The sequence below is a fragment of the Biomphalaria glabrata genome, chromosome 13 (assembly GCF_947242115.1).
Source record: "Biomphalaria glabrata chromosome 13, xgBioGlab47.1, whole genome shotgun sequence".
NCBI classification, from domain to species: domain Eukaryota; kingdom Metazoa; phylum Mollusca; class Gastropoda; family Planorbidae; genus Biomphalaria; species Biomphalaria glabrata.
In genome coordinates this window covers 7,187,823-7,202,222 of record NC_074723.1, presented here as the reverse complement: position 1 = coordinate 7,202,222, position 14,400 = coordinate 7,187,823, and the positions used below count along the sequence as shown (strand labels likewise).

At 38.6% G+C, this 14,400-nt stretch overlaps 1 non-coding gene across 1 annotated transcript; it reads right to left on the bottom strand.

The window, feature by feature from the left end:
- Positions 1 to 14,328: 14,328 nt before the first annotated feature.
- Trnap-ugg (transfer RNA proline (anticodon UGG)) lies at positions 14,329 to 14,400 on the bottom strand. The gene has a single exon. It is a non-coding gene; the product is annotated as a tRNA-Pro (tRNA).

The following is a 14,400-nucleotide window of genomic DNA, read 5'->3' as shown; positions in this document are numbered from 1 at the left end:
TGGAGAATTCTTCCAAGAATTTCAAGTTTAACCTTTGCCCTGACTTTATGGTTGTCATCTTTATTTCAAGTGGCAGGTTGTTTTTTATGACAGAAACCCACTCGGCTGATGCGGACATCAGGTGATACAGAGAATGAATACGTTGTTCTCGGCCTTTGGCCACGCTTCTAATCCGAGCGTGTTGGGAAACTAGCCATCGGTAATAGGGATGTAATAATTTACATCTGCTTGGATCTTTACCAGAAAGGAGTTTGTTCAGACAGGCAGATGGGAGGTAACCTTCGATAGGCCTAGAGTCAAGAAGAAGTTGTCCCCCCCCCCCAAATACTGTGAACAGCCCACATGCCTCTTTCTTTCCTCTTTGTCAGTATCTCTTAACCAACCACGTCTAAAACTATGCATGTATCATACGTCTAACTTCTTCGCTCCTTCTGTCTACATCTCTTTCTTTAAATCCAAATCTAGATGTATGTGTGTCCCTCTTTTCCTGACTTGTGTCAGCCTCCACACATTTAATTTTTGACTGCTACTTTCCCAAGCAATTGGTCTACATCAATGTCACTCTTTCTTTTTCAACATGCATCCAAATGAGATGCATGGAACTCTTTCCTGATCGGGTGCGTAGCTAGGAATTTTCCATCGTTTGGAGGCCCCGGGGTAGGGGGGGGGGGCTTGACTTCTTTGGGGGCCCCTGCATTTTGCGTAATATTTATTTTTTGATAAAAAAAAACCCACTCATTAGGGGGCCCGGGGGATTTTCAAATTCTCCCCCCTCCTCCCTCACCCTTGCTACGCCACTGTTCCTAATTGTAACATCAAACGTAGCTCAAATATTTTTAACAAGAACTTCGAAGTTACTTCCAGGAACAATTAGGTTGATACTCAACTTGAAAAAAAAAAGCAACTATAAGGTCACGTGACTACAGTCTTATTAACGCCGTTTTATTCGCTTACCCAGTGTGCGACTCATAATCCTCCTGCGTTCGCGCATGCGTTTTCTGAGTCACTTCTTTTCCCCCTGTTGAATCCTGGGTAGCTTTATTTGCAACGCCGACCAACATGCATGCGCGAAAAGATAAAGTCCGTTCACGGGGCTCGCGTCATAAAATAATGATCCCGCGGCATCACGGAGCGTCTTTACTGCTTTATGGCAATTCTGGGTGCCGTGAAATTACTTTGATCCTGCCGGTTCCAGCCGAGCGCTTTTAATTTTGGATCGCGTGTTAATGACGGCAGGGGATAAAATAACGGGAATGCCCAATTATGAGCGAGCGTAAAAGCAGAGCCAGGGTATAATAGGCAGGGGATTTATGGCGTAGACTTTTATAGAGGAAAAGCGAAAGTAGAACACTTTGCAGTGTGTACAGTCTGAGAATGGTATTTACAAAACAAACCGATTAGGAATCGGCGTTGTTTAAAATGGTTGCCTAAAGTGAAGTCCAGATGTTCTATGCCTTATGCAGAAGAAACACTGGCAATAGAAGCTTTAAAACAGGACTCACAGCCAGTTGTCCCCCACTGTGACGGTTGGACAGGGCGATAATTTACTTGTAAATTGCTTGAGTAAAACAACGTAGTGATCTAAGATCGACTGACTTTGGATTGAGTGATTTCTTCAGGATGATTGAATGACCGACTCACGATGGAATGGTGTAAGAGAGACGTGGTAATGAGAGAGAAAGAAAATATCTGAGTAAGAACGAGAAGCTGGAAATGAAAAATATGTCAAGACTGGGAGAAAAAGAAAGAGAAAGGAAGATGACTGAAAGAGAAAGAGAAAGAAAGATGACTGAAAGAGAAAGAGAAAGAAAGATAACTGAAAGAGAAAGAGAAAGAAAGATGACTGAAAGAGAAAAAAAATGACTGAAAGAGAAAGAGAAAGAAAGATGACTGAAAGAGAAAGAGAAAGAAAGATGACTGAAAGAGAAAGAGAAAGAAAGATGACTGAAAGAGAAAGAAAGATGACTGAAAGAGAAAGAAAAAGAAAAATGACTGAAAGAGAAAGAAAGAAAGATGACTGAAAGAGAAAGAGAAAGAAAGATGACTGAAAGAGAAAGAGAAAGAAAGATGACTGAAAGAGAAAGAGAAAGAAAGATGACTGAAAGAGAAAGAGAAAGGAAGATGACTGAAAGAGAAAGGAAGATGACTGAAAGAGAAAGAGAAAGAAAGATGACTGAAAGAGAAAGAGAAAGAAAGATGACTGAAAGAGAAAGAGAAAGAAAGATGACTGAAAGAGAAAGAGAAAGGAAGATGACTGAAAGAGAAAGAGAAAGAGAAAGAAAGATGACTGAAAGAGAAAGAGAAATAAAGATGACTGAAAGAGGAAAGAGAAAGATAAAGAAAGATGACTGGAAGAGAAATAAAAAGAAAGATGACTGAAAGAGAAATAAAAAGAAAGATGACTGAAAGATAAAAGAGAAAGAAAAAGAAAGAAGACCGAAAGAGAAAGAAAGATGACTGAAGTAAAGAGAAAGAGAGAGAGAAATGAAAGCTACAAAGAGAGCTTAGATTGAACGAGAAATAGAAAAAGGGTAGAGAGATAGGGCTAAAAGAGAAAAAGAAAGAGAAAAAGAGAAAGTATATCTGAAAGGGGAAAAAAGATACAACTGAAATAGTTCTGGACAGAGAAACAAATGTTAAACGTGTGACTTAGACAAATAGTTAGATAGACTGTTAGTAAGATAGATAGATAGAGAGAGAGAGAGAAAAAAAGAAAGAAAGAGGAATAGACAGAGATAAAAGAGAGAGAGAGAGTTGGGGGAGAAGACGGGACGAGATGAATAGATGGTGAGAGAGGAAGAATGTAGAGAATTTGAAGAAAGATTATTTAGAAAATAAAAATCGTGAAGTCACCAGCCAGCCACACACAAGATCTCTCCCACCCCCCCCCCCCCATCTTCTCCTGAGTGTTCTCTGTATCAACAGTCTCGGCAAACAAAAGGATTTCTGCTTTGAAAAAGGCAGCGCGTACAGTGTACCTTTGACTGTTGGTCGAAAAACTTTGAACCAGCGATTCTATCGCGCGTCAGGTTTGACTTGCCGCCGGTATCTCCACGGAGTCCACATCCTAATGGGGTTTGGCCAGGCGGTGAACACTGGCAAGTGGGGCTTAGCAAAACCAACTCAGCGGCCACCGATAGTTAGCCAATTTTAAGTGTGTAGATACAAACATTCGGCAAACATCACAATGGGACGGGAAAGGAAATTATTTCCGATAGTTTTCCGGAATTTAGTTCTTCATTTATTAGTTTGTGTTAGAGATTTCCATCTATGGTAGGAAAAAAAAACTCTAAATAGCTAGTTTTTTGGCGTTTCCGGGGTACAGAATAAATGAAGTGTTATTGTTTTTTTAAGTTATATGCATAGACATAAATAAATATAGACTGGCCGATTAAAGAGTTTTATGAAACGAAAATTTGTGACTTGCAATTTTGTGTACTTTATTATACAGCATTTATGAGCAGTATAAAAGTTAAGTATTCATATCTATTTCAGCCATAACCTATATAAGTATTACAATAGTTTTGTTTAATCTCTAAGAATGAAGATCATGCAATTTTTCCTAATTCGGAAATCCGACAACAATAGATATACATGTTTTCAAGTTACATGAAGTTACTTCCTTCGGCCAGTCTATATTTATTGATGTCTATGGTTATATGTTAATTACTGAGCACTGCAGAATCAAAATTTGGAAGCTCTTCCGTTTCCGCCGGATGTAATGACAAAATTTCAAGTGATGGCCAGGCGCTGGATTTGAGAGAGGCTTTCAGAGACGCAAGCGTTTGGCAAAAATTTAAGCCATTGGTTAACATTCATGACGCGTAGGACATAATCCTCTTCTTAAAGTAACGTCTGTATTGTATAAGATAAGATACAATAAGCCTTAAGAGTATTTCTTGGACACTGGTAGCAGGGCCGGTCCTAGCAGCTGCGGGGCCCTATCCGAAATGGATTGAGCGGGACCCAGTCTGGGTAGTGATAAGCATAAGGTCAAAATCAAGATTTTGTATTAGAAATACATTAGTCTTTACAGTGTCGTTTTTTTTATCGCGCGTAAAATTGCCACCCTAAAATGAAACTTTTGTCTATTTTTCAGTAGATTTTTACGAGTTTACAAATTTGTATGAGTTTTCAGGAGATTTACAGGAGTTTTAGGTCTATTTTGTAATTACAGGAGATTTCCAGGAGCACCTGGAAAATCAGGAATTCGCGGAAAACCTGCTATTATATATAAGTTTTAATGTTTTAATTTAATAAGTTACACCTTGACTTAGCGCGGAGCCTATGAAAGTGCGGGGCCCACTGCGACCGCATAGGTAGCAGTTGTCAAAGTCCGGCCCTGACTGGTAGCATGTCCATATTTCACCCCCTACATTGGCAGTTTTTGTGAAAGATCCACATTTTTTATTTAGCTGGTAATATTAAAATTCACTTTAGCGCCCTTGACATTGTTTAGTTTATCGTGAGACTCCAATTTTAGGAGGTAGAATGTCTTTTGTACAACACCTGTCTTTATGTAAAGAAATATTTAGATCTAGCAGTTTCTGGCTTCACAGATTTGAAGACATTTTGTTTCTAGCAGTACTAAATTTGTTTATTTTTTCATAGAAAAGTTGTTTTTTTTTAATCCAGTCGTGCATGTTAATTAGAGACATTAAAATCTTCTAAGTCATTGGTTTTCCAGGCTGATTCAGGCAACCCGTTCCCTGCTCTATTAGCAACAGGGAAGAGGGAGCACTTGTATGAGTTTGTTCTAGTATAAGGAATAAAATATGGGCTTTCACGTTTCTGAGAATTTGATTAGATAAAGTCAAGTCTGCTCCGTCTCCTTCCACTTCCGGTCACGTTGTTTTAAGTTTCTGGCTCTAACCGCAACATTCTTTTTGAGTGGACTTTGTTTACCTCCCTCACTGTACTCTATTTACCTGGCAAGGTAAGGGGGGAGGCGCTTGATATAGTGCACTTAATAATGGGGTCACTTGATATAGTGCACTTAATAATGGGGTCACTTGATATAGTGCACTTAATAAATAATGGGGTCACTTGATATAGTACAATTAGTTATGGGTACGCTTGAAATAGTGCACTTAGTAATGCGTTCAAATGATATTGTGCACTTAGCAATGGAGCGCTTGATATAGTGCACTGAACGTCTATGACTATGACTAGCTCTCCCTTTATGTTCCTTCTGATTTCTGGTTACAAATGTGTAGAATTACTCCCAAAACACCGCCTTTGAGAGACCAAGAAGAGAGAGAGAGAGAGAGAGAGAGACAAGGAAAGAGAAACAGGGACGTTAGCGAGAGAGTGAGAGAAGAATCAAAGCATCCATTTTAAATGAAACTTAAGAATGAAAGCATCCATTTTAAATGAAACTTAAGAATGAAAGCATCCATTTTAAATGAAACTTATCTGGTCTATTGTATTTGTTGCTGTGTTAAACTAAGTGGCAATTATTCAATCAGTCGATGTTCCTGTAGTATTGTACCATATAGTAGCAAGCTTTTGGGTTACTTAAATATATCTGAAACCTATCTATAGGTAGCCGAGTGTCAGGTAGACTGTAAACATCCTTATAGCACATATTTTTTTTTTAATTACTTAATCTGTATGGCATATCACAGTCACAAGGTCCTCATAGCTCATAAAGACCTTCCTTCAGGGAACAGTACCTGGAAAAAAAGAAGAGGCAATGAAGAAGCAAATCAAAGAATGGACGAGCCTGTCATTAAAAGAAGTTCTATTCAATGTAAAAGACAGAAATGGAGAAGGATGGTCGACAGATCATGTGAAGTGCCTCAACAGATAGATGAAAATAGATGAAGGCTGGGAAATATATAAAATAAAATAGAATATATATAGCTTTTGTTTCTATTTGTTGCCTTTGATGAGATGCCAACGAATCTCAAGAAATCAATACATGATTAGATTCCACAGATTATCCAGAGATTTATGTCACGTAATTTCAAAAAGTAGATAATGTAGCCTCTTCTTTTGTTGATCGATTTATAACGTGTCCAATCTTCCTGGATTAACGAACTTCAGCCATCATCCATCTTTCTACTTCAGACACCAAATAATTGTCCCAGCGTCAGAGGTTCTCGTCTTGGAAGTTCATCGGAATTGTATGAAGTTAAGGGGTAGGCCTATGAACACTGAATAGTAACTGGCTTTTCAGGGTTAAACAATTGCAGAACTGGAGCTTCACTAAGTGTTTTCTTTATTAGTTGGAAAGCATTTTCTTGCTCTGCATTCCACTGCCACAATACATCCTTCTTTAGCAATTCACGCAATGGACTGGTAATTGTTGACATGTTTGGAATGAAACTTGACAGAAAGTTCAACATCCCTAGCAGTCTTTGAATTCCTGTTCGATCTTTTGGTGCTGGCATCTCCATTATTGCTTTGATTTTAGCTGGATCTGGACGAATACCATCTGCTCCAATTTGTCTTCCGAGATAATTAACACCAGAAAGTTTATATTGTATCTTGTTCTTTTTCATCTTTTGCTGCAATCAGCATGTCATCTGACATGATATGTACACCTGGGATGTCTCCGAATACTTGATAAGCACGTTTCTGTAATACTTCACTAGCTGAAGATATACCAAAAGGCATTCTCAAGAATCTGTATCTTCCAAACGGAGTATTGAATGTACATAAATAAGAGCTTGGTTCATCCAACTCAACTTGCCAATATGCATCCTTTTGATCAAGTATACTTCTTGTTGTAGGCCTATTGTATGCGTGTTGTTGTAGGCCTACTGTAGCGTGTTGTAGGCCTATTGCATACGTGTTGTAGGCCTATTGTACACGTGTTGTTGTAGGCCTACTGTAGCGTGTTGTAGGCCTGTTGTATATGTGTTGTTGTAGGCCTATTGTATGCGTGTTGTTGTAGGCCTACTGTAGCGTGTTGTAGGCCTGTTGTATATGTGTTGTTGTAGGCCTATTGTATACTTGTTGTTGTAGGCCTATTGTACACGTGTTGTTGTAGGCCTGTTGTATACTTGTTGTTGTAGGCCTATTGTACACGTGTTGTTGTAGGCCTGTTGTACACGTGTTGTTGTAGGCCTGTTGTATACTTGTTGTGTAGGTCTGTTGTATACTTATTGTTGTAGACCTATTGTATACGTGTTGTTGTTACGTGTTGTTGTAGGCCTGTTGTATACATGTTGTTGTAGGTCTGTTGTATACGTGTTGTTGTAGACCTATTGTATACGTGTTGTTGTAGACCTATTGTATACGTGTTGTTGTAGAAATATTGTATACGTGTTGTTGTACGCCTGTTGTATACGTGTTATTGTAGACCTATTGTATACGTGTTGTTGTAGGCCTATTGTATACATGTTGTAGGCCTATTGTATACGTGTTGATGGTGGCCCATTGTGTACTTATTGTTGTAGGGCTGTTGTATACGTGTCGTGTAGGCCTGTTGTACACGTGTTGTTGCAGGCCTCTTGTCTACGTGTTGTTGTAGGCCTGTTGTATACGTGTTGTTGTACGCCTGTTGTATACGTGTTGTTGTAGGCCTGTTGTATACGTGTTGTTGTAGGCCTGTTGTATACTTGTTGTTGTAGGCCTGTTGTATACGTGTTGTTGTAGGCCTGTTGTATACGTGTTGTTGTAGACCTGTTGTATACGTGTTGTTGTAGGCCTGTTGTATACGTGTTGTTGTAGGCCTGTTGTATACGTGTTGTTGCAGGCCTCTTGTCTACGTGTTGTTGTAGGCCTGTTGTATACGTGTTGTTGTAGGCCTGTTGTATACGTGTTGTTGTAGGCCTGTTGTCTACGTGTTGTTGTAGGCCTGTTGTATACGTGTTGTTGTAGGCCTCTTGCCTACGTGTTGTTGTAGGCCTATTGTATACATGTTGTTGTAGGCCTGTTGTGTACGTGTTGTTGTAGACCTGTTGTGTACGTGTTGTTGTTCTAATGACGAGGCTGCTTAGAAAGAAAAAAAAGTTTGAAGGAATTTTTACAAAGCTTGTATCAACTCCTTCTGTCTGGTTCCACACTCATTCTCGGATCAAGTTGAACCTTTGCACAAATATTCATTGGCATAGACAAGACATTACTCAATTAAAAAAAACAACAATTATTTAATTAATTACTGGTAATTTATTACTTTTGTTTGATACTAGCAAGAGAAATTTATCCTTCAGGTATGGCTAAATATGTAGGGTTTCGTCCCTTTAGATTTTTCCCATGCGCATTCCCCGATCAAGTTGAAACTTTAAACAATTATTTATTGTACCTAACAAAATATGAATCAATTACCAAAAAAAAAAAAACAACAACAACAATTAGTCAACTAATTATTAATAATTAATTATTTTGTTTGAGATCGAATAAGGGAAATAACTTCTACATTATTTAGAGATATAATTGTAACTGCAGAGCTCTTTCCCTTAGATAAACTTTTTTAAAAAAGGATTTTTAAAAATTTGGCTATTTTTTATTTTATTTTTTTTTAATTTCTCTATTTGCTTTGGTTTGAAATTTAGACGTAAAGATTTTTTATTTTATTTTTTTTAACAATCACATCCCAGCCAATGGCTATCGGTTAGTCTTCCTCTTCTAGTGTCCACTTTTTATCTTCATGGGCGATAAGTGTCCGGTTACAAGAGGACAAGGAATAACACTGCTCCTGTGGCTGCGTAGTCCCAGCTGTGGATGTGGCCAGCGTCTGTCCCATTGCCAGCTAATCCAGTAGCAAAGTGGCCTTGGCGATCCATGAACGCAACAGATCCTTTTTATTTGGACTCGGTCACTGTAAACTGGCCGTGACTGGTTGGGAGGCCAGGGGTTTAGCTTCTTCAAGGACGCCACAGGTCATTCTGAGATCTCCAACGAGCGTGAGAGAGCGATTACGGAAATAGAAGAATCGATTCTATTACGACTCTTCTCTCAAAGATATCAATCGTGATAAGGACCGTCGTTTGAACAAGACGGATGTTATGAGAGCAAGAGAAGGAAGAGAATTAGTATGAGAACAAGAGAATTACTATCTGAACAAGATAATATTTCATGTGAACAAGATAATCTTCTATGAACAAGACAATTCAATCTAAACAAAACAAGAGCATGATTTGTGAATAAAACAAGTATTAGGTGAGCACGAGGAATATAATAAAACATAAAATTGATCATATGAAATAAAATTGTTTAGTACACTTAACGACCCTGGGAAGGTAATGGGCTTTGTCCGGGAGGTGGGCTTGTCTGCGAAGGTTTGATTTGTGAAATTGCGAACATATAATACTTACATATAATATTTACAAAAGATTATTATTAAATTATTATTAAATTTTTACTACATTTACTATTTTAACTGTGAATAGACCTTGTTTTTAATGACTTAACAATATAACATTTGCCACATCCACAGCTGGGACTGCGCAGCCACAGGAAATACTGCATTCCTCACTAATCTTCGGACTCAAAGACTAGCCTTATTATTATTATTATATAAAATTTAGCTCTTGTGGTATGAAGGGAGAGTAACCTTTGAGGGATTACGGGCACGACATGGCCTATATTGTGCCGATGGGCCAAAAACTCTATGTTCTTTTATCCCGAAGAACGTCAGGTGTCTGGGCTAGTTTCCGTGTCAAGCTTTTAAAGGGAAACTCCGATGGTTTGTCCAATTTTAGTTATTGACATATTTAGATTTTACTTCAAAGAATTGTAATAGTAAACATTATATCATCAGAAACATTCATATTTAATAAATTAGACAGTAAATTCTCCACGTCAAACAACAAAAAAAAACGGGGTTTTTTTGAGATGTTAATATTTTTAAAGGAACTGGCGTAGTTCTCAACTAGCTAGAGTTAGATCTAGACCTCAACCAATATTTCATGACAGTCGACACTAAAGCTACATATTAAACCTAAATCAATAAGACAATGCTTCTGTATCCAGAATCAAGATCCTTTTACAGATACAGGTTTAAAGTCTGTACTCTTGGCTTGACATCCAAGTGACTCATTGTAAAGGACCGAAAAGTCAAATCTCTTTTAATCCGACAGATGAATAGAACGATTTTCTCTCTAGGAATGATGAGGTGATACACTTCGCAGTCTGAGCAGTGGCCTAGACACCCAATGGCTCTACAGAACTAAGACAATCTAGAATTTGTAACGATGGTTGTCAAGGCGGGTTTGCGGGTTCATCTGGGGTATGATATGCTCCGCGGGTTCCCCACCTTAACGCTGATTATTAACTTCCTGTCGGGGTTGTAACTTGGCCGCGGCTCGTCTGCCCGCACACCCCTGACAGTTTACTAATTAATATGTAGATAATTATGCACAACAAGTAATAATGATAAGTAAACCTATATCAGTTAACAACAAGCGTTGAAGTACAAGTGTTTAATGAATAGAGGATGTAGGCCTAATATGACATGAATGATTAATAGGCACCAATAGTATTTACAAGGTCAAGTACAAGTTATACAAATTATTCAAACTAAATATAGCACACCTTAAGCTCAGTGCCACAGTTCAATCAGGGCTCGCGAAGCCCACAACCCGATGGCATGGATGATAGCCAAGTAAGGTCCATAACATAACAAAGCCTACAAATCAGGCTTAACTTCAGCAGAGTCCATAGCCTGTATTCTTAAACAAGAAAAATTCGCATTCCTTGTGACCGCCATTCACAAGATTATATTACCAACGATTTTAGAGCTACACCTTGAAGAAGACAGTAAAATCAACTAACTTACTCAACACTGGGGAAGAAAACAACAACCGAGCTCCATCTATAGGACTGCTATCCAGCAAAAACAGAGTAATGACACCAACATTGCGCGTCCTTAGGAACTAACGCATTATGGTGCACAAAAGAAAAACATCCAGCAAAAGAGCAACTCCGGATGCACAGGACAATGATCCCATTAGGACCTTTACTTTTTCATATTTAGATCTAAAACTCACCAATCCTCGTTCCCACCCACGCATGCAAACGCCTCCAGTCTATCTGGACGTCTGACGTTAACTTTGTTTCCATGTTAGCCTAGTCAAGTCTCATGCAAGTTTCTAATTGAGTTCTTTACTTCGGAAAGGAGCCACCAACTCTGAGCAATCTATCCTCTCGGCTAGCAAGTTTTTTTAAATTTTGTTTTGATTGTTTTGTTTTGTTTTTGTTTTGTTTTGTTTTGTTTCGTTTTACGTCCTTTGGATGTTCCTTCAGATTTCAAGATCATTACATCCTTGCCCAAACCCTGCTGCAAGACACCGGTGGACGGCGTGGGTGAGGCTTCGAACCCATCAAACGACAGTCCAGAGCGCAACCAAACAGCCATATTTTTTTTTTCTGATTAGGCGAAAAAAAGTGTCACAGAAGTTGTGCATTAAAGAATCGATTACTCGATGCACAAACACACCTCAATATGTTTAAAAGAAAAAAAAATCGAGTCCAGCTATTCGTGGTTCCGTAAAAGCGATTTCGTCCATCAATATATCCTACAATAAAATGATACTTAACAGGAAAGGGGGTGGGGGGGGGTGGGGAGGCTCTTCCAACAACGTTTACCAGTCAGCAGGTAAATACCACCAAAGGCCTGGACAGTGGTCAGTGGCCGTGGAAAGATAAAAGGGAGACAAATATGGTAGTCTGACACTTGAATGTCCAGTTTTTATGCAGGGGAGAAAGAGGGTACGGTGACAGATGGCCAGATGGTAAGTTAATTAAATAGTTGGCGAGCCGGACCACGAGACACAGACTCTAAATAGTATTTAACTTGTCTCTAATTATAAAATTAATGCAATTTTAAACACTTTTAAGCTAACCACATTCACTAGGCCAGTGTTTCTCAAACTTTTTGTTTAACGGAACACTTCGCACATTCTGAGCACTCGCGGACAATTAAATACTTCTAGGTTGGATTATTTTGTTTTGTTTAGATAAAAAAAGATAATTAAACCCTAAATTAAATAATAGCGTTTATATAGCGTTATTTTCATGTTTATAGCATGCTCAGAGCGCTACGGTCCAATCTCACTTGAGGACTGGTGGGAGGAGAGGGGAGAAGGTTTTTCCGTGCTGCCTTTAGCCAAGCGAAATTTAAGCTTACTTATTCTCTCGACCACGCTCCCTATTCTAAATTCAGCATTATTATTATTTTTAAGTCCAAAACTATAACAAATTTCTGACATAAGAATTAGAAAAATTAAGGTTTAATCACTTCAAATGAATTAACCATTTGAAGAGCATAACTACTTGGTATCAGGCACTGCAAAACTAGTTCCTGTAGAACAGGAGTGAGTTGGTGCGCGTTGCTTGAAATTCCAAGTTTCAAAATTACTATTTATTGCGGCGTATTCATCTACTAACGCACCGGGTAAGGGCTAGTTAGAGTCTAGCTCGTGGGCGCAGACCAAACCGCCCGACACGGCCCAGACAGTCCAGTCTTTGACCATTTGGGAGGCACGCACAACTCAAGAGATTGTGACCAACCCTCGACCTGGTGTCCATCGCTATTTGCTTTTACCAGTGTCTTTCTACTTATCGATGCCCCCGGGGCCCCGCAGGGAAGGGATCCTGGAGATAATCCCTTGAACGCACTTTTACACGCGCGAGTCAGTCATTTAAATAGGCAATACAGAGTACGTTAGTGCCTGAGTACTTACATGTCAGTTTTAGAATTGTTAGGCGCTGCCGCGCTGTGTCTTATGCAGAGAAATCAAAAACGGAGGTAACTCTGAAATAACGAAATCCAAAAACAAAGTCGAAAGGCCATCAAGATAAGTTAATCGATGCTGATAGTGGATATCGAACAAGACGTTTAATAATAACGAATGGAACCGTCGAATGTCAATAAGCTAAATTTCTACATCCATAAAAACTACCAGTCTCTAAAGCCTTCAGAAATATTCGGTCTCCATTTCGCTATTCTTCCTCAAATCATTTTCTAGTTTGTTTTCTAGGCACGTCATTGTCTTTAACTCTTTCTCTCCTGATGGACGATGCCAGCGTTGATTTGACTCCCATTAAACTACATTGATTTTTGGATTTATAAACTTTAATTTCTGTTGTGTAAAAAAAGAGCATGCATTCTCCTATAATTTGATACGAAATAAAACATTTTCTGCTAACAAACAAAAAAGTTATCAAATGGTTTAACCTGAACAGAATAGTGAAATACAAATGAGCAAAATGAATAGCACTATCTGAACGAGGAAAATAATTACGGAGAGAAAGAGTTAAATAAAAACATCCCCTATTTATGAAACAACTAATACCTTATCTTGCCATAACACATGCGTTTCGATAAATAACAATATTATAAAAGTGGTCTTTGAACATATGTTGAAGCATGATCTAATGGATTGTTTGTTGTTTGTTTGTTTGCTTTTTTACGTGTTTGGGTATATCTTCCTAGTTAATAGTTTTTCTTGTTAGTCCAAACTTTTCGTAGGACGAATGTGCAATGCAAACGTGCAGGCTTCGAACCCGGAACAACTGAGACGACAGTTCAGAGCGCATATTAAACGACGAGGCAACCAGTCCGATGTACCAATGGTCTTGTGACTTTATTGTTGGATGAACCATTTTCTCGTTCAAACCATTTGTCCGTCAAACCATTTACCGAGAAAGAATAGTCGTGAAACAAGTTGTCTGGGAATCATTTCTGGAGAAACCGTTCAAATCGTTTCCATGGGTGAAACAACGGATGAAGGTTTGACCCTAACATAACCCTCTTACCCTGACTGCATACAAGTCTCATGATCGACAAACCTTCGGGAAACCAGCCACCTGCATCCGTCACGATAAGAAAAAAAAATTTGGTAAAACGAATGCTGAGAGATAGCTGGGTATGTGATGTCATGCTGACCTTAATCAAGCCACTCTGGGCCAGTACTTCTCACACTTAAATGCTGCCACCAAATGAACACGTGAAAATGTTTGTTTGATTGTCTCCCCTAGTGTTTTTTTTTTTATACTCGTAATGTTACTGTCAATCGCCAGTGTTTTGAACTCCGGTTAATTTGTCGTTGTCATTCAGATTAATATGGCTTTAAATCAACTAACTCTGTCTGGTGAAACGTTTGTACACAGCCATTCTCGGATTAAGTTGAGACAAGACATGAATCAATTAAAAAAACAACAAATTTCGTCAATTAATTACTGGTTTTATAAGCACAATTAGATTTATTTTTTACTACTTATAGACTGATTGTTTTTCTCTAAAGAAATAATGAAAGTTAGATTAAAAAAAAATGACTTCGTTTTTAACACTGCCATTGTCTTATTCGCGACCATGTGCCGTAAAGCTGTTACTTGTAAAAAAAAAAAAATCCCCCCTCCCAAAAAAAAAATTTTGGGCTCGTCCGGGATTTGAACCCGGGACCTCTCGCACCCAAAGCGAGAATCATACCCCTAGACCAACGAGCC